This window comes from Nasonia vitripennis, chromosome 3 (assembly GCF_009193385.2).
Source record: "Nasonia vitripennis strain AsymCx chromosome 3, Nvit_psr_1.1, whole genome shotgun sequence".
NCBI lineage: Eukaryota > Metazoa > Arthropoda > Insecta > Hymenoptera > Pteromalidae > Nasonia > Nasonia vitripennis.
In genome coordinates this window covers 1,477,691-1,505,230 of record NC_045759.1, presented here as the reverse complement: position 1 = coordinate 1,505,230, position 27,540 = coordinate 1,477,691, and the positions used below count along the sequence as shown (strand labels likewise).

General features: G+C 48.5%; 1 protein-coding gene across 1 annotated transcript in view; it reads right to left on the bottom strand.

Annotated features, from left to right (window-relative positions):
• The window catches only part of LOC100121665 (LIM/homeobox protein Lhx3), an 81,100-nt gene that overhangs the window by 49,985 nt on the left and 3,575 nt on the right, over nucleotides 1-27,540 (bottom strand). The window lies entirely within an intron of this gene.

Here is a 27,540-nt window from a genome sequence, read left to right as displayed (position 1 = left end):
GCCCGGCCGGATGCATTTAGATTGAATGCTAAATTTTGCATTCGCTCGTTGTTCAGCAATAAATATCGACGTTTTTCCCTTCGCGCAAAGTGCTTTTTGCCCGCACCGACCCTCTCCTGCTATATATACAGCTGGGCTAGACTTTCTTTGCTCTCTTCCTTTTTTCGCGCGGCCGCTTTTGAATTCTCGTATAATTTTCGTATTTCCCGCGCGTTATATACAGAAACTTAATTATCTCCGAATTGTTTCCGAAATTTTATTACAAGTATCTACGTCAATCAATACAGCTGTGTGTCGACCAAGCTGGCACGATCCTAACGCGAATAAGAAGGACAATAACCGTAAAAATACATCACTCGCCGAGATCGATCGAGTCCGCACGAATGCAGAAAAAAAGCTTTTACATAAATTCATTCATCCAAGACACGCCATGTATATAACGCTCCCCCTTTTACACACCCCCGATCCACTCGACTTTATGGCCCGAGCCCGAAACAAATCCAAACAATTTAATTTTTACCATACGCACAGCGGCGGAACCGATCGAATATCGATACGCGGTGTTAGTCGCATTAAGATCCGAGATGTGTATCGTCTGCCCCTCGGAGACGTTCGCGGATGGAAAGAAAAGAGCTCGGCGACTCACGAGGATATAATGGAAACGATCGATGCCAATCGAGACTTTTCTCAAACGCAGCGCTCGAGTAATGGCTCGTCGTAAGTTTCGGCGAGAAATCGTCGAATTTTACTGCGACATCATACAGCAAAGTAAAATTACTCTGACGCGGTGTGTACGCTCTCGTTTTAATTATTACGCGGAGGAAAATCAAGCAACGCATTGCGCTGCTGCACACAGCTCTGAATAATTATAGCCGACGGCGAGCAATTTTAATTTGCCTCAAAAGCTTCATAATTATACGAGATAGTTTTAGTATTATAGCAGAGCGCTCGCTCTCGCACTTTATTGATTGAATTACTCTTGTAAATTAAAATTAATAGCTCCTTCTCCCTCTCGCTCGCTGCCAAATTTTCGTAAAAGCAATCTACAATTTTAACTCCGAGAGCCCGGCTTCTATTATCCGAAGAGCGGGCTGAGAAATGCAAGTCACTGGATTAACGGTGGATCCGATAAGTCGCTTGAAAATTCAAACAGTTGATTTTCTTCAAAATTAATTATATAATTCAGAAATAATCAAACAATCCACACCTAACCTTGAAACTCGCGCGTGCTACTCTTTCTCTTTAATTCGAGACGTCACCCTTGCACTCCCTTCATCGTCCTTTTTCCTTTTTATTCTCCGCGCCCGTCGTCCCGCAGCTCTCTCCGACAGCGCAATCTCATTACCGCGACCGGCTGATGCACTACTCTCTCTCTCTCTCTCTCTCTCCGGCGAATGTGCTTGCAGCGCTCTCTCTCTCTCTCGCTCTCTCTCTGTTCTTGCATTAATGCCGGAAAGAATTAACTTTCGACGTTACGGGATCAAACGTTATTAACTTTATATTGGCTGCCGGCGCTGCAGGCTGACCGACGCCGATGGGGGGGAAGCGAGAGCTGCTCCGAAATAACACGTCACTGATGCGTGTATGCGTGTGCGTGTACCGGGGAAGCCGGCCCCTAATGTATCCTTCCTTTCGGGATTCGCGCAGCTTTTTTACGCACTTGTCCTTTCTATTTCAGAAGACTGGTATCGCTCTCCCGAATTACAAAGCAATCGTAAAAAATGATCGACAGCGCATTTCCCAGCGGCTCTCCTTCCGGCGTCTTTTTTTTCACTCGGAGGCGCGTCGAGCTTTTGTTTAGGAAATCGCCCGTCCATTATCCCGATACGCGCGAGGAATAGCTCGACGTTTTTCCCTTCCACGATCGCTCCTCCGCATCTCGTCTCGTGTCCCGCGTCGACACATAAATCGAGCTTAATCATCGGCGGGAATTTTCGGGAGAATTAATTTCCCCCGTCGCGCATTACCACACGGCTTTTTACGTGCAGCGTTTTTTCTCTCTCCTCGCTTCGTCTGTTTTTTCTCTCTCGTCTCTCCCGTGGCATTTTGAGCGGAGAATCCCGATTTCGGGAGAGAGAGAGAGAGAGCTGCTTCGCCGTCGTCGAATTATCATTCGAAACAGGTGGAAGCGTAATAAATTGCGCCTGAGAGAGACCTTTTTATGGATTAATATATTGTACGAGGCAGTCTCGCTCTCGCTCTTGCTGTGTGCGAGAAATAAAATTGCGGATATTGATTGATCGGCGGCGCTGCTCTGTGGCAGTTTCATTATCGGCGGGTTTACTTTTGAAATTACTTTTTCTTCATTAATCTTGTTGATTAATACGGGTTTATACATAAATTACAATGTAATTTTAGTGCGCCGCTTTTTCTGTGTGCCGGAGGCTTGAAAAAGTTTTCTCTAATAGGCATGTTTGCATTGAGTCCACACAAGCAAATTATTAGTTCAATCGAACGCTGTTTCCGACTAATTAGCAGCTGGAATCGTAAATAAGCGCATCATTAATGCAAATTCGAACGAGTTTGAGAAATCAATCAGCGATATTTCGCCCGATGAATTTCCAAGAACAATTTGTTGATAAAACCATGTTCGCACATACAAACAATAAAATCCTGAAAAATGTAAAAAAAAAAAATTGTACACACTTTTGTATGTACAACCGAAAGAAAAACATTCCCTATTCGAAAAATATCAATTTTCCAGATTATCGACTCGAAAGGCGAGCCACGCAGATAAAAGCCGCGAAACATACACAGAATCGAATAAATCTCGATGAGCTCGTCATCGACAATCCATATACAGCTCCGTGTGCATCCATCTTTGCAAAAAGCCATTTTTCGTCGGGGCGCACTGCATGCGACGAGCGCTGGAGAGAAAATGGAAATACGCGATATCGCATCGTCCTCGTCGTCGTCGTCGTGAAACTTTGTCGTAACATTTTTAAGCCTGGCGCGCGCGCGGGTATCGATTCAGAAAACCTAATGGCTACATTTACGAGCTTTCTACAGGGACACATAAGACTCTCATCTCATTTCACTGCAGCTATGTGTGCGAGGCTGCAGCTGTATAAGGAAGTGGCATCTTCGTTGGGAATTTTTTTCTGCTTTATGGAATGTTCTGTTTGCGCAATTTATGGATCGAAATGTATAAGGCATTATTTCGCGAAAACAGAATTAGCACGTTAAAAAGGAGCACGACAAATCCGTATACGAGCGAGCCTGTTGTTCGCTGGTAAATAATTGATATTCGTGCAGAGAAACGTTGAATGTCGATTAATTAAAATATACATAGGTTCGTAGAACGCGGCGGAAAGCAAATTCGGAAACGACTCGTCAAATGAATTCCGTCATACGCGAAATACTTGGTATACGTCGAGAGTATATTTTGGAATTCACAATGCTCTGCAACTCGTAGCGCGATTCGATTTCCTAAAATACGAATCGACGAACCAGGACAAGCTCCCCTCTCAAATAATTAATAACAGCTCGCAATCCATCAACGATGCTCAAACAATCGCCGTTGGTGGAGGAGAAAAAAACTTATAAATTTAAACAGGCTCGTCATAAAATTCGATCTCCGTCCGTGTGTATGTGTGTATAACGACGGCTAATTTATCTCCTCACCCTCGGCTCGGTATGGAGAGCTAAAAAAATAGCCCATCGATAATAGAGTCTCCAGGCGCGCGAACGATTACCTCGGTCATTTCTAAATTAGTGAGTCGGCCCGTCAAATATTTATCGAGAGAGAAAGAACCAGCGTTTATCAGGGGGCGCAAATATTGAGGAATCGAGTCTCGCGTTCGATTTGTCGCGTTTTCTGCCCTCTACTCCGGCGGGGCTTCACTTATTCACGAGCCGCATTAAAATAAAACAGCCCCTCCCCCCTTCTGCGATCGGACTGTACGGCGGATAGTCATTTGCTATGCATTGGCCGGCACTTTGCTTTTCCGCCGCTTTATTGCGTGATAGAGGGAGTACGGTGGGATTCCCCCGTTTTCTCTCTCTCTCTCTCTCTCTCCTTTCCATTGGAAATGACTCGGAGCGAATTTTTTCCTTTTTGTCTTCCCAGCAGAGAGAGAGAGAGAGAGAGAGAGAGAGAGAGAGAGAGAGAGAGAGAGAGAGAGAGAGAAAGAGAGACTATAGGGGCCGGCCGCATTGTTTTAACCAATCGAGGGTTCGATATCGGGAGCTTGTTTGCCAATGATATTGGCGGCGATGCCGCGCACTGATCGACGATGAATTTTCGAATAACTAGATTGTCGGAATTTTCGCAAAGAAGAGCGAACGAAAAAAAATTCATAGGGAAATCAGTGCTTATTTGCTCTCGCGGTTCGCCGGCTCATCCCTCCCCGAAATGGATCTCGTTCGCTCCCTTCCCGCCGCGTATAAAACCCCGTCTCCTGCTGGCTTTCTTTGTCTTCCTCATCTCCTTCGCGCGCATGTACTTTCCGCCGCCCGACTTTTTCGGGACCGCCGATGTGTTTCTCGCAGCCCGTCACTTCGAATGACACCGCGATATATTGACACACACATACACACAGTCTCTCTCTCTCTCTCTGCATCTGAGTCGATGCGATCTATAATACGATTCGGGAGCCCCTTTCGCGCGCGCGGATATGGAGTGAGCTTCGCGCTATCTTTTTTCTTCTCCTCGGAATAAGTTTTCGAAGCTGCTTCTCTTCTCTCTCTCTCTCTCTCTCTCTCTCTCCCTCAACGCATATAATACACGTGCACACACATACGCGCGCTCGCGCGTTGAAATACGACTTTTCAATCCAATAACACGCTGTTTATCCGTTTTCACGGAGCGCGCGTGCGGCGAAAACAATTTAATAACAAAATCGCCTCATCCAGATTTCATTTCGCGTTTCTATCTATGTTTACACACGCACCCTCTTCTCTCACTCGCTAAAAATACCGGCTCGCGCGTTAAAATTCAATTTTAAACGTTCCTCGAATTAAAAAAAAAAAAGAGAGTAGAGAAGCGCGTAAAATCACTTTAATAAAAGCGGCGAACGCGGTGCACACGCGTGCGCGCATAAAAAGATTTTCGGCGCGTTAAATTGAAAAACAGCCCGTTTCCGTTGCCACCGCCGCCGCAGCCACGCGCTTTAATACGCGCGTCTCGTACGGTGATATGTGCACGTGTGTGTGTGTGTGTGTACGTCGATTTCAAACAAAGTTAATTGAAAAACACATTGCGCACAGCGAAGGCCGCGTGTGTTCGGACCGGAAGATTAATAAGGGGTTGCTGCAGCTTTCGCTCTGTCTCTTTTTCACGCGCGTGTTTTGATACCTACGCGTTGTTTTTTTTTCAGCGCGAGGATCGACTGGATGAATCATGAATTTGCAGGCGGTTTTTTTATAGATTTCGTAAAAATCGCTCGAATTAGCAGCAAAGTCGAAAACTGGAGCAACAGGACTCGAGAATTTGACGAGCTCGAAATAGAAGATCGAGCTGACATAAAGGACGAGCGAACCCGCACGAAAGCTCTCCTCGGCCGAGCCGAGTGTGTTCAGTCACGAGGTTAACCGGACGATGATTTATAACTCGCCTCAATAACAGCCAATCTCGAAAAATAATTCCAACGGCGAACGGGACACTCGTCTCTGCGAGCGTACGGCTGTCAGCCGATACTTTCCGAGCAATTTCAGAACCGGCGGCCCCCGCGCCAGATGGATCGATGTTATTTCAATGAAACTTTCCGCTCGCTCTCTCGGAAGATCCTATTGGTTCCCGACACGACGACGACGAGGACGAACGACTCGAATTCTAATAATACTCGGCCGTCGATAAGCTGGGCCGTTTATTCGATTAAAAAATCTTGCTACATCTTCATCCTCGCAGCTCCCGTCCCGCTTGAGAGGCGGCATTTCTTTTGCCGCCCCTACTTTCCCCGGAGAAATTGAATAAGGAGAGAGGGAGAGATAGAGAGAGAGAGAGAGAGAGAGAGACCAGCGGAGCAAGACGACGACGAACGTGACGACGATCCGGCGGGGGAACAATTTGCCGAGGAGGATCTACTCGCGTGACAAGGTTATATTGATACTTTCTGCCTCGCGCGCGCGCGCGCGGGGGACGTACGGGGTATTCGTTACGAGTGTACATAGCACGCGATGCGAATTTCCAGCTCTTTTTCTCCTTCAACGGTTGTTAGTTAAGACTCGCTTCTCGCAGTTATTAAAAGTTTAACGAGAACTCCTAGCTGCGCTGCTGCTCCGCCCGGCTCGCTCGCTAGCGCACGACTACTGCGCCTCCTCTTGGACTTGGACTGAATTTTCGAAGGATTATTACTTTTTCCCGGCAAATATTTGTTGCTACGAGCCAGAGCCGAGAAGTTGAAGATACGTATTTATCTCTCGTCTCTCAACAAAATTTCGTATTTACATCGTGCAGCTGAAATCGGGCCCCCCGTATTCCCCGGATCTTTATGTACAGCGCCGGGCGTCTAATGGAAAGCTCTCCGAAGGAAAGCCGCGGTAAGTCCATCCAATTTACAGCCATACGCGAGTCGTCGCGCGGCTCAGAGCCGCTGCAGCACATGTGTGTAAATATCGAGGCCTTTTCGATCTGTGTACATCCTGCGCGCCGAGCCCCTGCCCCCGAAAATTGCACTGCGGCTGTCAGGGCCGTATGTCCAAATATAAGAGTCCGCGCGATGCGGTTATTTCATCGAGTGTGTTTATCGAACCTAATGCCGGGGACTCCGGGGAGTTGATTAGATCGTCGAACGACTAATGCGGTTTTATGCAAATAGTGCGCAGATGTCTCCTCGGGGCGAGCTACAGCTCTATCAGCGCGAGGTGGTTCGATAAAAAGCGAAAAAGCCCGGTCCATCCTTGGCACGGCCCTGTCCTCCACACACGTACGCGTGTAGGATCACGCGGTCTGACAGGTTCCTAATGGAAGCCGTAAATACCCGCGCGTCCGAAGTGGGTTATGTTTTCCAAATGAGATCCCGAAAATTGAGTTGGATACGTACGCAGCTCTTCGTTACGCAGGACTTTTCGCGCGGGCAGCTGCTTTTTTTTTCGATTTTCCGGGATCGGCGGGCGGCGCTTCTTAATTGAACGACGCGCGCGCTCGGTGATTCATCAGCGGAAGCGCTCCTCTGGTAATTAAAGTTGCATTAAACGAGTATTTATTGTATCGGATCTCTTTCTTCTCGCGATCGTTTTGAAAAGCAAAAAACGGCCGGAATTCAAGAAGATAGACTTCAGAGTATACATACGCATTGTCGGGGCTAATTAGCAGACCGAAATTCTTGTTTATTTTACTCAACACTTCGAAATTGAGTGGAAGCACACGTAGCAAAAAACTATTGTTCGCAGCAGCGGTGCGGCTGAAATATTCTAATTCCCGGCTCGCGCATGAATTCGCTTATCAAGCAATAAAGCTCGCTTTAATGAAAGCAGCCCGCGGCCCTTAATTAACATCGGCCGACGAGCGAGCGAGAAGAAGGAGTAGCCGCTCGCTCTCACTGTATTTTCGTTCTTATATTCAAATGGGGGCTACCCTCGCAATTAGCGAGCGAGCGCAGCGCGCGCGAATTACGATGTCACTCTTGGCGCGCATGCATGCATGCGAGAAAGCGACGACGAGTTCCTCGCTTTTTTTTTCCCTGGCGGAGCTTTTTTCTGATGCGCACGAGCAAGGGGAGGTGCGTTTTCGCCGGGTTTTCGGGAGTAATTAAGAGGCTCGATATTGGATTTCATATATGGTGACTCGCTGCTATTCGGACACAGGCGCCGCGGCTCTCTGTTTTCTGCTGAGTAATTTTTCAATTACTTTTCTCCTGCCCGCCCGTATACGGCTTTCGGATAATCAAGAGGCTTTTCGACCTGACGCGAAATAAAATGTATTCGCGTTGGACACTTGATTACGTCGAGGCGTTAAATCTCGAAAAACTACCTTCCGAGCAGCATCGGATCGACTCCGCTGTAAAAAGCCTCTCTCTTCCATACAGCGATGCGACCGGTGCGATAAAGCCCCACGGCTCGGTATAATTCTTGCGCTCTCTTTCTCATACACACACACACACACACGAAGCAGCGTCGACTACCGGAGCCAGAGGCCAGTGAAGCACCCGCATGCGCTAATGCCGAGATAATTGGCCGCTGTTTCCCGCCAGATTTATGAGGCAATAATTGCAAAAAGCGATGTTTTCAGCTGCCGCGCGCGCACACTTACACACAACGTTATATGCAGAGAGCTGCACGTGCGCGTCCGCTCTGCTTTGGGCGATTAATGAGTCGCGAGGTAATGACGCGCCTTGGATCTCTCTCTCTCTCTCTCTCTCTCTCTCTCTCTCTCTCTCTCTCTCTCTCTCTCTCTCTCTCTCTCTGTCTCTCTATCCTCTGCGAGAATGAGGTGTCGGAGTGTTTTTTTCGGATTATATTTTTCGGCCGCTCTCGGGGCTAATGAGTTTTTCGAATCAGCTGCGGCGAATACGACGTATTACACTGCGAGCGAAGCATTATCGGCTACTTTCTTATGTAATAAGTCTCGGCGAGAGGGAGACGTACGCACACTTTTGAGGCTATCTCGCGTGTATAACGAAAAACAGTTTGATTAGCGCTTTTAATTGGATGGTATGTTTCCTGTTTTCGGCGTCGATACATCGAGCGTCGGCTTGTATTAGCGCTTTATTAACTCGGCGCGGTTCCGTCTCTCTCTCTCTCTCTCTCTCTCTCTCTCTCTCTCTCTCTCTCTCACTCGACTGTAATTGTTTGTAAATATTGCGCTTGCAAAACGCCTTTATCTCCCCGTGGTTTTGATAATGCCGCAAATTAGCCGCAGACTCGGAGGAGCAAAGCAGCTGATACAGTTTCTAAGACGCAATCAAAAGATACAGGCTTGCGAGAAAGAGAGAGACGCGAGCTTTAATTAAAAGATACTATAGAGAGAGAGAGAGAGAGAGAGAGAGAGAGAGAGAGAGAGAGAGAGAGAGAGAGAGAGTAAGTTTAATTAACGAAAACGTTGGCTTTCTTTTTGTTTTGGCTATAACACACGCCGTATCTACGTAGCTCGAGTTTATTATTCATACACTCGTGTGTGTACTCCCGGAGTTTCGCAATTGCGAATCGTGCGTATAAGAAGAGACTTAATCGAGCATAACCGGCAATGGACACGTCAACAATGTAATAGATTTTCGCAACACACAGCGTAAGGATCGAGTGATAACTTTTTTCTGTCACTTCCTCTTCTATACTCGTTTCTCGTAATTGAGATGGAAAATTACGTAAGTTCGCGAGTAAAAAAGCCGACGATTCTATTACCAATGGAATATCCATTCGCGTTCAAAAAGGTTGATTGATTTTTCAGCAAAAAAGTAATGAGAAAGCGGCGCAATTTGCATGCCGATTTACGACGTATTTATTACTCATTGATTTTTCTCTGATCGTTAAATCGCTGCTGAAGTAATCAGCTTCGTCACGTTATAATTTCCGACTGTAATTGCGCAAAATTAAAAATACCTTCTTTGTTCGATGTATCGTGTGTGTGTGTGAGTCACATGTCTTACCTGCAACAAAGAAAAATTGTTCACATTAGGTATATAATGCATAAATCTAGCATTAAAGCGTTAATTAAAGGGCGTCGCTCGCGCTCGCGACTGTAATAAAGTCGGCTATTTACTTGCGCGAGCTCAGGGAAAATAGAGGGGCAAAACAATTATATCGTCGCGCGGCCGTCGAGTTTTATACAGACAACGGGTCCGGGGGGTCGGCGCGGGCTACTTATCCGATTATAAACGTCGAATCGTATCGCAATTGCAGCACTAGCGCCAACGGTATATATAACCCGCATACGGCGTTGAGACGATAATTCCGGCCCCGACTGTTTAATGACGATAGTAATGCTTTTAATCTTTACGCCAGAAGGTAAATTCCAATTATCGCAATTAATATCGCGGACAATGGGCTCGATTAGTGCTCGCTGAAGATAGAGAAAAGAGCGTTAAATTGAGAGAGGCCAGACAGGCCTTATGAGCAGAAGCCAAAACAAGAAACGTCGCGGAAGGTCGCTAAAAATAATCCGGCGATCCAATTAAAAAAATGCAATTATAAAAGCTCGAAACTCGATCGCAACTGCGGGCAGAGATTCATATCATTAAAGTCAATGCCAAGCGTCAGTGGAGCAAGATAAACTCGAGCCCACTCGCACCTCGCGAAAGGGAGTAAAAATCACGCGATAATCGAATTTTAAATCGCCATCGGATATCCGCACAGAGACACACGCACACAGAGCTCCATATCCATAGGCCGAAATAAAACGATTGAGCCGCGCGCGGACGCTCGACATTTTCAATCGGCGCGATGAATGCTCCCGATACTCTCCGCCGGTGGCAGTTCGTTCGGCGAAGTGCTATTTAGTCATTTCGCGAATTAATTGGTTTCCCCCCGGCGTAGCTCGTGTGTATAGATCTCTCTTTCGCGAATCAAATCGCCATATCAATAAGTTGAATCGCGAAGTGTTGTCAAAAACAAATGGAATAATCGAATTTTCCGAAAGCCCCTCTATACGCGAGAGCTGTGTCTGTGTGTGTGTATAGGCGCGCCGGGGGTATAACGTAATCTGCGGAAGGTCCGCAACGATGTGCGCGCCGCGTGAGAGCTCGTTGTTTTTGTTCGATTTTGCCGGTAATAGAGAAAATTTAATTAAGCCCTTACACCCACTTTTTGCTTTTTCCGGCCAATTGATTAATAGCTGCGCGTTCGACAGCCCGTTGTTTATGGTGTACGATGAAGCTCTCTCGAAAGCTAAACTATCGTCGATTTTTTCATCGAAAAAATTTGGTGTGGAATGCATCGTTTCCTTTCTCGCAGTGAGGGGCCGATTAATAGTAAAAATAGAGAGGTATATAGTTTGCACTCGCTCGGCGAAATTTCCATCTCCAGCACGCGTCTATAGTAGACTCGCTCTGAGCGCGCGCGCGTGGGAGAAAATTAATTATCCGCCGCGGCCGAATATGAGGAAATCCCGTATTATACGGCTCTAGCCCCCGGACGAGAGTCTCTAATTAACTTTCTTCCTCTCTCTCTCTCTCTCTCTCTCTCTCTCACTCGCGATTTATCTCGGACGCGCTCGTAAATACTTTTGCGGCCTAATTGAGCGACTCGCTGCGGCCGGCGTTTTGTTTACAACTTAATCGCGGAATGCAGCGGCAAGAAAAAAAATGCGCTCGAATCCTATAATAACTTTCGAAAAAGCAGCGCCGAGAGATAAGGACGAAGTTGCTCGCTGCGGAATAAAATTAACAGCCCGTGTGTGTGTGTGTGTGTGTGGGGAGGTAGAAAGAACTAAAACGAGGGTAATGAAGGAGGAAATTGAAGCGTCGCTATCTTTAATTCGTAGCCTCGTTATATATACGTGTACACACGTGCATAGGCGTGAGTCACGTTTCGCAGCGGTGCAGCGGCCGCTTGTGTGCTCGCGGGCGCGGAGCGGACTCGTTCGAGGAGCGAGGCGAGTTATTATCGAAATGACGTTTCAATATTTGCGAAATCCCATCATCGCCGACGAGCTCGACGCTTCGAGCGTATGCTCGTTATTTTTCTAAATGCTCGCGCGCAATTATACCGTATAGAGGTGAGCTCGAATTAGAGTCGAAAACTCGAAAGTATATCGAATCGAGAAACCGAGTGTGGATACTTAGGCATGGGGCGAATTTTACGCGCCGCACGCAAACGAGCCGAAAGTCACGTAGGGCTATACGCGCGCATGTATATTAGACCCTCAAAAGTCTCGAAAGTAGGCTCATCTCCGAGTGCGCGTGTAATTTTTCCCCCCAGCCGAGCGTCGGCCTCCTCTCGAGTTCGATAATTAGAATGGCTAGACGCGCTCAGCCCGTTTTAATTGAGTCGCCTCTACGTCGTCGTCGTCTCACTGTCGTCGTCGTCGTGGGTTCCACGTGAAATTGGCCAGCGACGACGACGCGTGACATGCTGCGGCCCGTGTACAGCCCGCCGTAGATATACGCGCTCCGGTATTGTGCGGAGCTTTCAGCCGGGCGCGTGTTTGCGCCAGCGTTAATCGAAGGCACATGTCGAGGAGGAAGAGAGAGAGAGAGAGAGAGAGAGAGAGAGAGAGAGAGAGAGAGAGAGAGCCTGCTGAAGGAGCAGCGAGGGCAAGATGGAATAATAGAATGTATGTGCTTGCGGCGCTTCCCTACTGCTCGCCCTCTGATTTCCTCGGAGAGAGAGTGAGCGGCTCGAGTTTTCGAAAATCCTAACTAAAAAGCTCACTTCGCGGCTCTCAGCCTCGAATAATTAACGCGGCGGTTGCCGGCAAATATTTTTTTTAATCAACCGCGCGCACACGCGACTTTTATTTTCTTAAACGTCCTCTCGTCCATCCCAACCGTCCACTTGACAAAGGAATATGAATTTTCTCGTTTCCGGGCGGCGGAAATTTGCATTTAATTGAATCCAAAGGAGGCGCGCACGCGCGCGAATTTTGATTGCGGACACGAGCCGCTCCGCGCGTACGCTTTTTTCGCGCTGTAGCGTTTAATTGTTTCGCAGCCTCGTCGCGCGGCTCGGCGTCTTTAATTATGGAGCGAAATTAGCGAGGAGAGGCCGCGCGAGCGAGCGAGCGCGGGAGGCGTATTATCGGGAAATTGGGTTAATGCGACGCTTGCGTAATTGCGGACACACGAGTTGAGTGAGAGAGGGCGACGTTTTTGAGGAATTATATTTTCGAGCGCGCGCGAGAGTAATTGGAGTACGTCCAGTGAATTAAGATTTAATACGGCGATAATTATTATCGAATTATGTTATTCTTGCCAAATTTCAATTAAGGCGCGCCGCGCCGAGTCGCGAGGGCCGGCGTGGAACTAATCTCGAATGAATGAGCGGCCGCGTCGCGGATTAAAACGAAATTAGAACAGGAATCAATTCATAAAGGCAGACTGCTTCTATCCTATTTTATTAAAACTCGGAGCCTGCCGCTGATTCTTCGATCGTGCAATTGTAGAAAAGTGTCTGTCTGTATACATGTGCATAAGGTGACGAGGCTGCAATATCCGGCTTATTTTCGCCTTATTACACTCCTCTCGTATACACTATACATTCCGGGCGGCACATAATGGCTTACGGCCCGCCGCCGCCGGAACTGAACGCAAGAAAAGGAATATAATAAAGGGAGCTGCGCTCGGGCGTCGGTAATTGCAAAATTAGCAAAAACAATTTATCGTTTAATCTCGCCTTTCGCCGCGGGCTCGCGAGAGAAAGAGCACTTTTTTTCCCTCCCCCCTTTCTCTCTCATCTTGGAGACGCCGCCGAGTCGAGAGCGCCGGGATAAAACGCGGGTAATAAAAATCTTATAATTACTTTTTACTTCCGTTCGGGAAAATTTTAATTAAACCTAAGAATTTTCCTTTAACGAGAAATGACCCGACGCTATACTGCCGCTGTGGTCGAGTTAACGGCGCAGCTGTGTGTGTATAGTTGTGCAAAAAAGAGGTATACAGAGCGTTCAGGCGGGTGTATATAGCAGCGGAGAAGTAGGAGTGAAAATCGATACATCGATTTGTCCGGCGATTAATCGAGCCTGTCGCCGACGTTTGATGGATCGCGTTGCGCCAACAAATCCGCGGTATCGTTATAGCCTTAACTTAACCAGCTCTCTCATTACGAGACGTCGTGTAGCGAAAAGTTTCTTAATCAACTCTTTGTTTCGACCGAATTTTTCACCGCTATATGCAGCGACAAAGCTCGCACAATCAGCGAAGAAAGCGGCCTCGTCAAGCTCGAAATAAAAGTCTGGCTTTTGCCGAAAAATAGAGCAATCACCGCGCGTACAGTATATTTCAAGCGCTCTCTCGACAAAAGAAGAAAGCCAAATCGCGCATTCAAATCCGCAGCGGCGCATCAAGACACACACACACACACGTGTATACACTGTCCGGCGTAATTCACTTCAATTTCGTAACGAGCTGCGCGCGCGCGCGCGCGTGCGAGAGAGAGAGAGAGATAGCAAACGAACGCGCTCGCTCGCGCGATTTACGACGTGCGCTCGGGCAAAAAGCCGGCATCGTCACGGCAATAAGCCGCTAATTTACGCCGGCGATTTATCAATTTGCACAACTGCTGCGCGCAATCAGCGAGCGCTGATTATTGTCGAGGTGCTCTTTTGAAAAACCGCAGATATTTCGCGCCATGTGTGTGTGTGCATGTGGATTCCGATCCCCGTTGATTTCTCTTTATGGCTCCGTTGGCTCGTTGCACTGTGTGTCTCTCTCTCTCTCTCTCTCTCTCTCTCTCTCTTTCTCTCGAAGGCTTTCTGATTGTACGACTGTGTGGGACTTTGTTTGTCGCGGAATCGTTGCTCCCGATTTATCGCTGTCCACTACGGACAATCAAGTGTCCTATTGGATGTATGCGAACCGGTCGTGTTGGTCGAAAAGTTTTCAAAGATCGTTAACGCACACTCGACCGCAAATTCATTAGCGGAGCTAACAACATAATAATCGGGCGGCGCTCGAATCATCGTTCACTCTCCCGCGCATAGCAAACCGATTTAAAACAGTCGAGCGGAAAATTCAGAGCGCACGCGTCATTTAGACGAATTTCCATACGCAAACTATCTCTCCCGTGCATATCCCGCGCCGAAGCTAATTACGCGCAAAAACTTGAAATACCTTGTCATAACTAAAGCCGGTCCTTCTCTCTCGGTTACACTTCGACTCGGTGTATTGTTGTCGCGACGCATTTTTCGCGATTTGTTGTAAAGCGAGCGAAAAGGGCCGGCTCTCGATTATCGCGGATCAAAGGCTGCAACGCGGGAGAGGAGTGATAATGAGGGGAATCGGCGTCGTCGTTTCTCGCGATGCGATTAATCGTCCGTTTGTATACCGAGTGCAGCGTGCGATGCTTATCGCGCGTAATGAATCGGATTGCTTTATTCTTCAGCTCTTGATTTTCGTCTCTCGGCGGGAGGTTGATCGGCCAATTACGTGGAATTAATACACGCTGTAATATCGATTTCAGCTCATCTGTCGAGCAGGTCGCTCTTTTTTAAAAAGAACAGCACACAGAGAAAATTCGTAATCGCCAAGAGATCGCTCTCAAAATTGAAAGGCGATAAGATCAGCTCCGTCGGTTCGGCCCAGCGGTTTCTCGATAATTTGTAAAATTCGATTTCACGGTCAGCCCCCGCTCGAGGGTTCGGCAACGGCGAAAAGTCCGTTGTTGTGTCTATACGCTCCTCTCATTCTCCGCGAAATTATATTTGATTCTAATCTGGCAAATGGGACGGCAGGCTGGCTGTCTATTTATTTACACTCGGCTACTCTCTCCCCCCGCGCGCGACCTTTCCGTTTTTTCCTCGCTTCCAGCACGGCATTCACACGAATCGATATTTATTAGCGAAAGGAGCTTCGCGAATCCCATTATCGTGCGCGCTGCTGTGTGTGTGTGTGTGTGTGTGTGTAGTATGAGGGCAAATTTAATGAAGTACAGCTGCGGGAGTCGAGTCGTGGGTGGAAGAAAAGAAATTTATTCCGGGCAAAGTGCGTGCGTGGGAGTGTAATAATCGACGATGGAATCCGTGCGCGCGCTGTCTCGAGATGAGATTGGAGCATAATCGAAATTATGCAAGAATTGAATATCCCGGAATAAATCATCGTGTACTGCTGAGAATTTATATATCGGATTCCTCGAAAGCGTGTGTTATATTATACTAGGGGAAAATAAGATTCGGAATCAACCTGATTGAACTTCAAAGCGCGACGAGTTCTTCAATCAGAGATCAGAGGGCTCGGCCGATCGGAATTATAAAACACGATCAATACAAGCAGCCCAGTCGCAGACGCGCTGAGAGCTGTCCAGCAACCCGATCAATTAAGCATGCAGTCGCGTCGCGCTCTTGAAAGTCTCCCCGAATAAAAGCAACACGCACACGTCCAATCGCCGAAAAAGCTCGGGGACGCGGACCGCCGGGAGGAATTTAACGTTTTCCGAATGAAACTTTAATATCACTCTGACCCCCGCCGGCGTTTGTGGCCTGAGTCTCGGGTGCGCTAGTCTGTCCGGCAGTTCATATTCCGGAGAAGGGAGCGGGGGAATTAGAGTGGAAGGGAGAGTACTTTGGGCGATTGATGGAACGACGGCCGATTATTTTCGCCGCCGTATATTGGCTGTTTTCGAGGAAATTGTTTTTACGTACGAGCAGATCTAATCGATTCGCCGTCCATTATCCGCGCGAACTGTATTACTGGCTGAGCAAATATTCGAGCCATTAAAATGCTCGGTCCACACACACACACGTAAGACCGAGGATACCCGAGGAGGAAAGGAAGGTCGAGGCGCGATCAAATTGGATTTTTAATCGGCGGGCACTCGCCGGAAAATAGCCACTTGCGAGAGCTGCCAGGTCGCGTCTATAAATGCTCGACCACTTGTTTTCCGCCGATCCGTCCCCCTCGTCCTTCCCCCTAACGAAGAAGTATCGGCCACGTGGCAGAGGCGCGTTCAGTGTGTGTGTGTGTGTGCGTGTGTATGAGAGGCGATTCCTATTTTCGCGCTTGGCCGCTCGTTATTTCGTCGGTGATTGCTAATTTAATGGAAATGCCCGGCGAGTTTTTTAATTTCGACGCCATCGAAGGGTCGTCAATTAATCGGGAGTGTTGAGCTTTGATCTCGGCACTTGACTCTTTCCTTTGTCTGCTGTCACGGTTACTGTTCTCTACAAATAGAGTATATATACATTTACAAGAACATTTTCATCCGACGCGAGAAGAAAACCACCCCTGCGTAAAGAAACACCGTTAATATCGTCCTCGAAAAATCGAGCGAGCGAGCGAGCGAGTAGCGCCGCAATATTTTTCTCCCGCTCGGCCGCTCAGCCGCTATAATACATCAGTCAATAAATTCGCGGATCAAATTGCCCGGGCGCGGATCGAAGAGCTGCTGCTGCTGCTCTCGAGAGCCGCATCTCGATATACTTTTTCCATTTACCGAAATTGATATTACTTTGGCCGTCGTGGCAAGCGCAAGATTCATTCGGGGCCTATAAATTTCGCGGCGGCGCGGATTCGCCCTGCTTTGCTTTTCTGTGTATTAATTTATTGCCGACCTGGCCGCGAGAGGAAATGGGCCGGCTCTGTTTTTTTGAATAAATGCGGTTCTTAAACCGAATGAACAAAACGAATGCAATCTCGAGCTTTCGTCACATTTTCCTTAATCATCAATAACGCAGATTAGCCCGCGCTGATGCAGGTTTGCAAGCGCGGCTTGATTAATAGCAACAGTCGCGCGGCAAAAAGCAGCCGGTAATCAAGAAATCGATCCCCCTGAAAAAATAAATGACGTCCACCGCCCAGACCTCGACCAACAAAAAAAAACCCCTCTATCTCCGTTTTAATTCCAAACTGTCCACACACGAGAGCGCATATCCCTGATTAGAAAGGAGAAAAAAACTCAAACTAATTGCATATAAATAGCCCGAGTCATAAGCCCCCGGTATATACGTTATAACGCGCGAAACCAGGCCTCTTAATTGCACTAACCCATGCGAGAGCTAGAGAGAGAAGCCGACTCACGCACACACATCGCTCGCGTCCGCCACTCGTAAATTAACACGTCGATATCGCATTGATAATCGCCGCATCGCTTCCTCCTCTACACACACACACACACACACACACACGAACACGTCGCCGTCTTTCGGTTTCATTACGCCGTCACGCTCGCGAGCGCGAGCTCCCTGTCGACACTTTTACGCGCTTGATAAATGGAAGGCCGCGTAATATACGCTCCGCGGACGAGAAGGATTGGCGAAAGCCCGAGAGTTCGCCTAATGAAATCAGTCGTCGTTCTCGCGAGCAGCAGGAGGAGGAGGATCGATTCCGAGGCCTTTTTCTCCCTCTCTCTCTCTCTCTCTCTCTCTCTCTCTCTCTCTCTCTCTCGCTCAGTCCCGCGAGTAGTGCCAAAAATCAAAGTGGGCTACTGCCCCGTGTAATTTTAGCCGGCGACGACTGTCGGAGTTACGAGCTGCTGATGGCTTTTTAATAACCGGCGCGTGTGCGTCCACCTTTGCGTTTTCCGAATCCTTTCACGGTAATCAGAATAACACCGAGGCCTTTGGAGTATACGCGCGCGAGCTCCGGAGATTTACGGCTTTTTTCAACGAAGCAGTAGCATATAGGATAAATACACTAAAGACCTCGCCGTGCACTCTTTTCTCGCGCTGAGTAATTTAAAATAATAAATCCTTGTAAGTGTAAAAGAGCTAGCTGGGGAAAAAAGCTCGAGAGGAAAGTTGAAAATAGAGGGCAAAATGCGGTAATTGCCGGGAGATGCGTAAAGAGAGTGCACTTGCGCGCGCGCAGCGCTGAAAGACACGAAGGGAATTTGCAGAAGAGCTGGGAAAAAATGTGCGTGGATGATGCGAGCGCGAACTTGTGCTTAAAGGTCATTACGAATCCATTAAGCGATAGGCTAAATATGCGGGGAGATGTGACGAGTAATTACTCTCGCCGCGGGTTAATTATCCAGGCGCATTTTGACGAGAGTGAATCGACGAAAATTTCATTCGCGTATAAGTGTGTGTGTAGGCACGACTTAATCATCGCTCGATATACTTGTAGTCGAAAATCTGGATCGCTAAAATTATCCCCGCGAACTTATACGATGACCTCGTTTTTTAATCGTATAAATATAAATAAATACGAACTCTCATTATATTCGCAGGATACGACGTCAGCGCGCGGATAAATTTATTAAAAAAAAAGCATCGATTGTGCTCACCGAGGCGGGTATTTATCGTAATCAAGATAAAGAAACAAGCGCGCAGGCCGGGCGCTAATTAATGAAACAAGCCATAAGCCGCGGCAAACAAAATATCCGCAGCAGCTCCCTTTAATTATTCATTTATCAAACGCAGCCGCGAAATATACATACATACGCACGCGTTCAATTCCTCATCTTTCCAATGCAGAGCGCAATTAATCCCAATCCCCCGCGGACCACAACAAACGCACCGCCGCCGCTGATGCCGCTTCGCGCGTATTTATACTATACAAAAAACATCGAATGCTAATTTTCTCCCCGCGCGCGCTCGGCGTTTATTCAGCGCAAAAACTCTCCTAATTACACTTTTACATACGCATACATATATGTGTGTGTGAGTGTGTGTACACAAACGCGAAAATTTCATTATCCCGCGCGGCAGCGAGTTAACACGTACGCGCGCACGCAACAACAAACTCATCAGGCGGAGGTAATTAAAGCCGCGAGGGGGAGGGGGGGGGAGGGAGAGTGGCGGGAAAAAATCCGCAATCTCCCGAAAATCTGCCGCGTAAACTTTCGCGATTCAAAAGGTCTCGAAAGGGTGTGTTACAGGGGCGATACTCGCCGCGGCATCGATGACTCGGATTAAAATTTAATTACAGAGCGCGCGGGCATTAATCAGCGGGACAAAAAGCGACGAGTGTAGATGGACGCGTTGCGGGATAAAGACGCGGACAGAGACGGATAGAGAGAGAGAGAGAGAGAGAGAGAGGAGGCGACGACGCGAGCTCTACTGTGCCGCTCTAATGTGATTGGTTTACTGCTGCTACGGCTGCCGCTGTTGTATAGCGAGTGGTAGTGCGGTGTTGAGGAAGAGAGCAAGACTTATACCCAGGCGAGCGCTCGCCGGTGAAATGGAATTAGCTTTTCGCAATTTCGCGCAGTCCATAGTTCCAAGTGGGAGAAAAGCTCGCTGGACGACGGCTCTCTGCTTTCTCTCTTCTATTTCTTTATCTTCGCTCTTGTTTGTCTCTTTCTTTTGCTGCGACTGACTCCCGTCTCTTTTGTTCCTCGCGTTGTCCGGCTTTCTTTCGATCCGTTACGTATGTATATCGGAGATTTCGTTAATTTTTCGAAAAATAAACAGCCAAACAACATTTCAACAAAGTCCGCATACGCATTCCCCGACGGAAGGCGAAGCCAAGTCTCGAGTGCAGTAACAGTAAGCGCAACCGATCCCACTGCCCATATCCAATTCTAATTGTCAGAGCCGAGCTATCGCACTCTCAGCCCCCGCGGCGTAAATAAATTTTCGCCGTATACTTTCTCCCCTCCAATCCAGCCGTACTCCCACGTGGTCTCTTTCTCTCTTTGCGAGGCTCTGCACAGCGGTGTAATTGATTATGCATGCGCCGCAGTTGCATAAATGATATACACACGTGCGCGCACTGGTTGCATACAAAAGTCGCGGGGATATGACATTTTTATCAACCAGTCCAGCGGATGCATACATTTATGCATCAACGAGTGATGAATAGATCGGCGCAGAGCGATACGGGGCTTTCGTTGAAATTTAGGCGATAAATAAATCGATACACCCCCGCACGCCTTCCGATCAATTCGCACACATCTTCGCGACGAATGCGCGCGCCGGAGCTGAGTACAGAGGGAAAAAGAGAGAACGAAGCATTTCATTTCGCGAGCGGCTTCGATTGATTTACCTCCGCCGCTGGGCTTTCCGATAAAAGGGATTCAACAAATTACGGAAAAACAATCTGCCCCGCTATCCGCGCTCTTTGTCTCCGTCCTTCTCTTTTTGTCCTTTCCAACAACTTCTCGTTTCCGCGCCTGTCGCGATAATATTATTCCATGCGCCGCGGGATAATATTTGGATTTCTCACTGCTGTGTATTCGTATCGTAAATGCACTCGGACTCGCGCGATTAACGGGACGACGAGTGAGCGAATGGATATCAATTTTCTTCCTCGATCGAGCCAAGTGTCGTTTTAATTTTAAGCTATACGTGCAAGGAATACAAAGCTCGATCAATCGGCCCTGAACGATCGAGGAGACGCAGACGCCGCAGAACGAGGCAGGCGCCGTTTCGATTCGGAGGAATTACGATCTCTTCGCTGAAGCGCTGTGATTATTAAAAATCGCTCGGCGTTGTTTTATTATTCCCTGGAATCGATGGATAAGGTAAAAGGACAGTGGAAAGCGATAAATAACGCGGGAAAAAGAGAAGGAATCGCGGGCGACGTTTGATTGAGCTGCAGTTTATTGTGTAATCGAATAACAATTCAGTCTTCGCGCGGCGACTTTGTACGCCGAGCACGAAATTCATACTTAATTAAGATTTTAATTGAATTAAAAAGCCTTGTGCACCAGACTTTCCGTTAATTAATGCGCCGTGTATCGTGCAATGACACTTTGTGCGTTATCCTCGTGGAGCAAAGCAGAATTAGGTTTCAAACGATTGATAATTATTTTTACCGATAAAGTGTCGCATGAGAGATAAGCGGAGAAACTTTCCAATTAGGCGTAAGCCGTACATACACACAGAGACACTGTATCAATTGTCCCGGTCCATCAGAAGCATCCGATCCCGACAAAGCCCATATCCTTTCGAGAAGCCGTTGGCTCGTTGTATAGGTGCATCGATCTCCCAGTGCGTTATTATAGCCAGAGTCTCGGCTACAGCCACACATAGAGGCAGATACGGCGCTGCTGCTGTGTCTCGGGGATTTAGTGGTAGCATGCGAGCAGCGGAGGTAAATAGGACTGCGCGTCGTTCTGCCGTAAAATTGTATGTGAAATCGCGGCCATGCGTCTTGCGGGGCGAATTGAATTGCCGGTAACGACACTGATTTTATTGCTTGTTTCTTCCTCTCCCTGCAGCTCTCTTTCTCTGTCTTTCGCGAGAAAGAGAAATACCTTTATGCGCGCGCGCGTCGTTACTGCCGATCTCGCGTATTTTACGGATCGACGATTGCGTTTAATTTAATACCCGGCACGCGCTTATTTGTCGTTTGACTTTACTGCTCTGTACATCTATTCATAAGTACTCCAACTCGGCCCGAAAATTCCTGAAAAACCTCCCCCAGTATTATAACTCCAGCCTTAATTCCACCGCTCGCTCTGATTGCGTTCTGATTGCGTCTCCCGCGCAAAATCAATGTAATCACTCAATCACGCATACTCAAGCACACGCATACTTTCAAACAAAACAATCGCGCGCGCGACCGTAGGAATCAGCGTAATTATCTCGCGCTCAAGCAATTCTGGCTCACTCGCGAAATTAACAAGCTCCATTAACGCGAGCTCGAGCGCTCGCCAGACGCGCGCAGCGAAAACGAGAAATATAATCAGTGAAAATTTAATCGGCCCCGACGAGTTGCAGCCGGTTCAGCGCGATAAAAACAGTTAGACAAACAATCGGCCCGCGTTATCCTGTCCTGCTGTAATGAAGCCATTTTTCGCGTCGAGTATAGTATATATTTCAAAAATACATTATAGGACAGAGACAGTGCGAAATCGGCACAAATCCCACGCAGCGCTGCAGTCTCTACATCGAAAGTTCAATTAAACGATCGAGCTAATTAATCTATTAAATTATTCAGACCCGTCGCTCGCTCGCTCTCGCTCTTGGTTATAAATATCGATGAATCGATTACCGCGCGTGCGGGGGCGAGCCTCGCCGATTAATAGAACTCGCGGGACAGCCCGTAGATCGATAAGCGGCGCCGTTTAAAGCGCTGCCGTGCGCGCGAGACTCTCTCGTGCGATTGATAACGTAATTACCGCGATTTCGTTTCGTCGTCGCGCGCGCGCGGATTATGAAAGCCTCCGGCTGCGGGAGTGGCAGGAAACCGAGTGTTTTTATCCGGCTTCGTCTAATAAGTCGACCGATTATAAAGTTTAAATATTTGCTCTATACGCATATAAATAATTCATTATATATATATATATATATATATATATATATATATATATATATATATATATATATATATATATATATATATATCCTCCAAACGTTGTTTAGTCGCGGCGCGTAATTAGCCGCAACATGTTTAATGAGTGAATTAATAATCGCTCGCGCGGTTGCTAATCACTCGATCATCAATCACGCCCCCGCGCATATAATAATCAATCAAGCATCGCGCTGCGTCCAAACAATCCAAGCCGTCGAATAATAAAAGTATATACGAGATGTATAGGATAGAGAAAAGAATCCAATTCCGCGTTCGTCCCGATCGGAATTGCCTAACTGCGTACATCCCTCTCTCGCGTGTATACACGTAGGCGCACACGGCGCAATAATTAATTTCGGTAACGCGCGCAAGAATTTAATAAGCGAGCCCAGCCTGGCCCGGCAGTTCTGCTGTGCGTCTACACACACACGCGCAATGTAACGCCGGGCGTGGGCGGCGCAGCTAGAGCACACACGTGTGTGCAAAGGGTTATTCGAACTCGCGATACGTCAAAACCGCGCGTATATAGTATAGCAGGAACGACAGCTTTAAACTGGGCCATGCCCCGGCGCGATCGGTTTTGACGCGCGAGTAGTGTAATACAAGTCGAGTTGATGGAGAGAGAGAGGGGGGGGGGAAGGGCGAGGAGAAAGCTATATAGCTGGGAGAGCAAAGTGCGCGCCTGGAACCGTCCATAATTTGTATTCAATGATTTACCGGGGCTAATTGCAGAATGCAGCGCGAGGGGTAATATCGCTTTGCAGTTTACGGGAGTGCGAGAGAGCGAGCGAGTGGGAGAACGTGCGCGAGGCTATACTTTAGTTTGCAATTTAAACTTTACTTCCTCTGGAATTGATTAGCTTTTAGTAATTAAGCAAGCAGCGCCTTGCCCCGCTCTCTCTCTCTCTCTCTCTCTCTCTCTCTCTCTCTCTCTCTCCTCTTTCCCTTCTTCGCGGGCTGCTGCCACGGAGGGGTGAGAGAGGGGGCGAGCTCCTGACCCTAGCCAACGTGCGCGATCTAGACTCGTTCTTCCGACGTGTGCGCGGAGCTTTCCGCAAGCTCTCTTTCTCTCTCTCTCTCTTTTGTCTACTTAATTTTCAAAGCACGCCAAATTTGGAATATTCTCAATTTAAATCGCCCAGCATTCTGTGGAAACGCCCGCGCGGACCGCCGAGCGGGGGCGTCTTTCACTCCCTCTCCTCCGGCATCGAACACGCGCTCGCTGTACACCCGGCCGCTTGCTCTTTCCGCCGCGGCGGTGGTGGCGACGGCGGCACGCTGGAAGGGCGGTTTTAATCAACGCTCCGTCGGCGCGTCTACCCGCACGACCGGGGCGCGATATAGACTCACGCGCGCGCTGTACGACGGCTTTAGTCGACGTATTTTTCGACTAAAACCGAGGAGCTCGAGCTTTGCGTTGTATGTTCTGGCGATTCTCCTAGTTTTTTTTTACCTCGTGCCATCGATCGGGGGCACTTGGTTTTACCGCGGTAGCGCCACTCGTCAAGCATAGAGGCGATTCGATTACGAAGCTCTCCTGAAATATCAAAACGCGAGTGAATCGCAGACGCCCGGGGTGAGAAAAATCAAATTCACCCCTCGGCTCCATAAACATCTTCCGAGCGAGCAACAACCTAACCTCAAAGCATCCGGTGTTGCCGGCGCGCGACGGCACGCGCCCACTCTCTTCTATATCTATAGAGCTCGACGCTCTCGGAGGGGTGGAAGGCCAAGGGGATGAGAGGGTAGAGACTCTCCTCGCGCTCAGTGCGAAGCAATTTCGGCATGGAATGCGTTTCCCTCGATAGCTGCTCTCTCTCTCTCTCTCTCTCTCTCTCTCTCGCGCGCGCGCGCGCTTGCCCAGCCGGGACAGGCCCAACCAATTTCAAGTTCCATTATGTACCCCTTACCCGCGATGCGATGCGACTACCACCAGCAGCGGCGGCGTTGGATTTTATACCCTCCTACAGGCGCGTTACTCTTTCGCCTGCGGACTTTGTGTCGCGCCGTTGATACGCCTTTGTCGCGCGCTCGCGCTTTTTTCATTACCATAGCTGGATTTTAATGAATTTCTCGCGAAATATCCCGGGAAACTCTAAATCAAGCGGGCGTCGACTTAATCGGCCGCTTCCGATATCCTCTACTCCGAAAAGCCAATGCGAAAGACAGACTGTAAACGCGCGGGGCCAGGAATTCATTACGCCGGTGCTTCGCGGAAATACCCCTTCTCTATCCCGGCACGGAGATCGATATATCGGCGAGCGATCGGCCACGTGCTGTAGCGGAGAGAGAGAGAGAGAGTGACCCAACCCCCCGACGAATTTAAAAACGCAATTTACGGACAATGGAACGCCGTCGGTATATAGCCCTGTTCGCTCTGGTTTTTTTTTCGCGCGCGCTATACACACGCGGCCTTAACCCTTTCTTCCCCGCGTATAGCGAGCGCTGGAGTATGGGAAAAAAGTTTTTCAATTAATTTCCGAAACGCGGCCGCGGACCTTTGTTCTCTCCCGCTCTCTTTCCGGGATTTTTCGGCTATTGCATCGCGGAGAGCTAGCCTTGAGTTATGGTCCGCGCGGATTGAAATGCTGATATGCTCGTCGTCTCGATTTCTATACGAGCGTGCAAAAATCGATCGATCTTTCCCGGCAATTTTCATACTCCTCGCTCTTCTTTCTCTTACGCCGGCGGGAAACGAGGCCACGGCTCCTTGGCCGCCGTAAAATGTTGTTTTTTAATTTAGGAGCCGCAGCCGCCGCCGCCGCCGCCGCCGCCGCCGTGGGGTTAATATACGGCTTTAATTTCGGGATTTCATTTACGCCGCGGAAGCTAGTGCGGGGGAGGCCGCCTTGGCAGCGGCGGCGCCTCCGCGTCGGGGGGAGAAGGAGAGAAGCGAGAGAAAGTGGGATGATGATTGATCGATCGAAGGATAAGTAGTTCCTGTCTCTCTCTCTCTCTCTCTCGTGTGTTCGGCTTCTCGGACCTCGAAATATCGATTTCGAGGATGAAAAATTCCTCCACACTCGAATCATCGCTTATATATGGCCGAGAGAGATAATCAATAAAGCAATCTCGCTAACAAAGCCAACCCCCCTTTCCTCGAGATTGAGCAATCGCTCGAATCTAACTAACGCGCGACGAAAAAGGAACTTCCAAACAGTGGAGAAAAAGTCGGAGGAAACCGAAGGGGCTCCGCAGAGGCGAACCACTTCCGGCCACGAAGATTGACTTCCGACCCCCGCGCGCACTCGCTTGACGGCGCGACGACGCGACCCTTTCGCGCGCGCGCGACGAGAGAAACCAATCGCGGGGAGAGACTCCACTTCGCTCCGTCTTTTTGGCAGAGAGAGAAAGAGAGAGAGACGCGTTATCCGAGTGAAATAATATACGCGTCGAATCCATTAACCCACATCGAGCGGTCATGATATTCATGAGACGACGCGATCGTTGTCGGAGGCTCCGCAAGGATGAGAAAAAAACTTAATAAGCCGATTCTCCCTCCATAAATTATATCGGCCGCGTCTTTTTCCCGCGCTTCTGAAACTCCAGAGGCCGAAGCTTAATACTATACGCGCGTATACACGCTTCGGCCGACGTTAATTAAAATTTTTACGCGACGCGAAAAAAAAGAGGAGGATCGTCGCTGGCTTAAGGTTCTGCAGCGTAGAACAGCAGCAGCAGCAGCAGCAGCGGCGGCGAGTGAGTAATGCTCCGTTAATTACAACTTTTTTAATAAAAACCCGAGCGAGCGAGAACTCGGCCCACCTTAAGTGGCCGTTTATCGAGGCATTAACCCTACTCCCAAGGCACACACACACACTGTACAGCTCCTATGCAGCGCGGAGCGGGGAAATCAATTAAAAATGCATACGCCAATTCGGTGGCAGCCAAGGCGACGACGGAAATTGTTAATTAAAGTAATTGCTCCCGTATACGTACGTACGTATATCGATCGTGTGCGTATTAATTCGCTCTCTCTCTCTCTCTCTCTCTCGCTCGGTGTACACATCGAGCGTCAATTAGCGCAAGGAGTACGGCTCGATGAAAAAAAAGGAAGCCTCGTATCGCTCGCTCGATCCGATAATTTTCTCGCGCCTCGAGAGCTTTTCCTTAACGGGCTCGCGAGCTTCGCGGAAAATTAGAGGAGGGGGAGGGAGAGAGAAATTAATTTGTATTTCCTTATTAAAACTCTCGCTGCTGCTTCGAGGAATCCACCGCCGCTGACGTCGAGGATGAGGATTCTTTTTGTTCATTAAAATCGAGCGCGGATCTCTTCGTGCGGCCTGAGTTATTGTATCGAATAACGAGAGAAAGAGCTCTGGCGAGCGATAACGTTTATAACGTTCGCCTTTTTAAATTGGACTCGTCGTCGCGGGGCTTTACATTATTCACAATTAGTGCGCGCTCGCGATTTATCTTTTTTTTTATTCGACTCGCTGCGATATTGCGTGTTCATCTCGTTTTCGACCTACTTCCGCATCGGTATTACGTCTTTAATTTCGCGCTTATCGAAAATTCGATAATCGCAGCTGTAAAACCTTCCCTCGAAAAACGAGACAAAGCCAAGAAAATTAATTAGATCAATAATTGGCAATTTAAAGCGCGCGCGCGCGCGCGCGGAATACGATTCAAAAGTTTGCGGAGCCCGGCTGTATAAGCCAGCGGAGCTCGCTCGCTGGCGCGGGCGCGTTACAATAGTATCATTAAAAGTTTTTCTTAAAACGCAGACCGTATACCCACATCCCCGGCTCTCGGCGGGCGCGCGAGGGACGAAAGTAGTAACTGACAGGAATAACGAGACAGGTCGAGGTAGGGGAAATAACGAGGGCTGAAA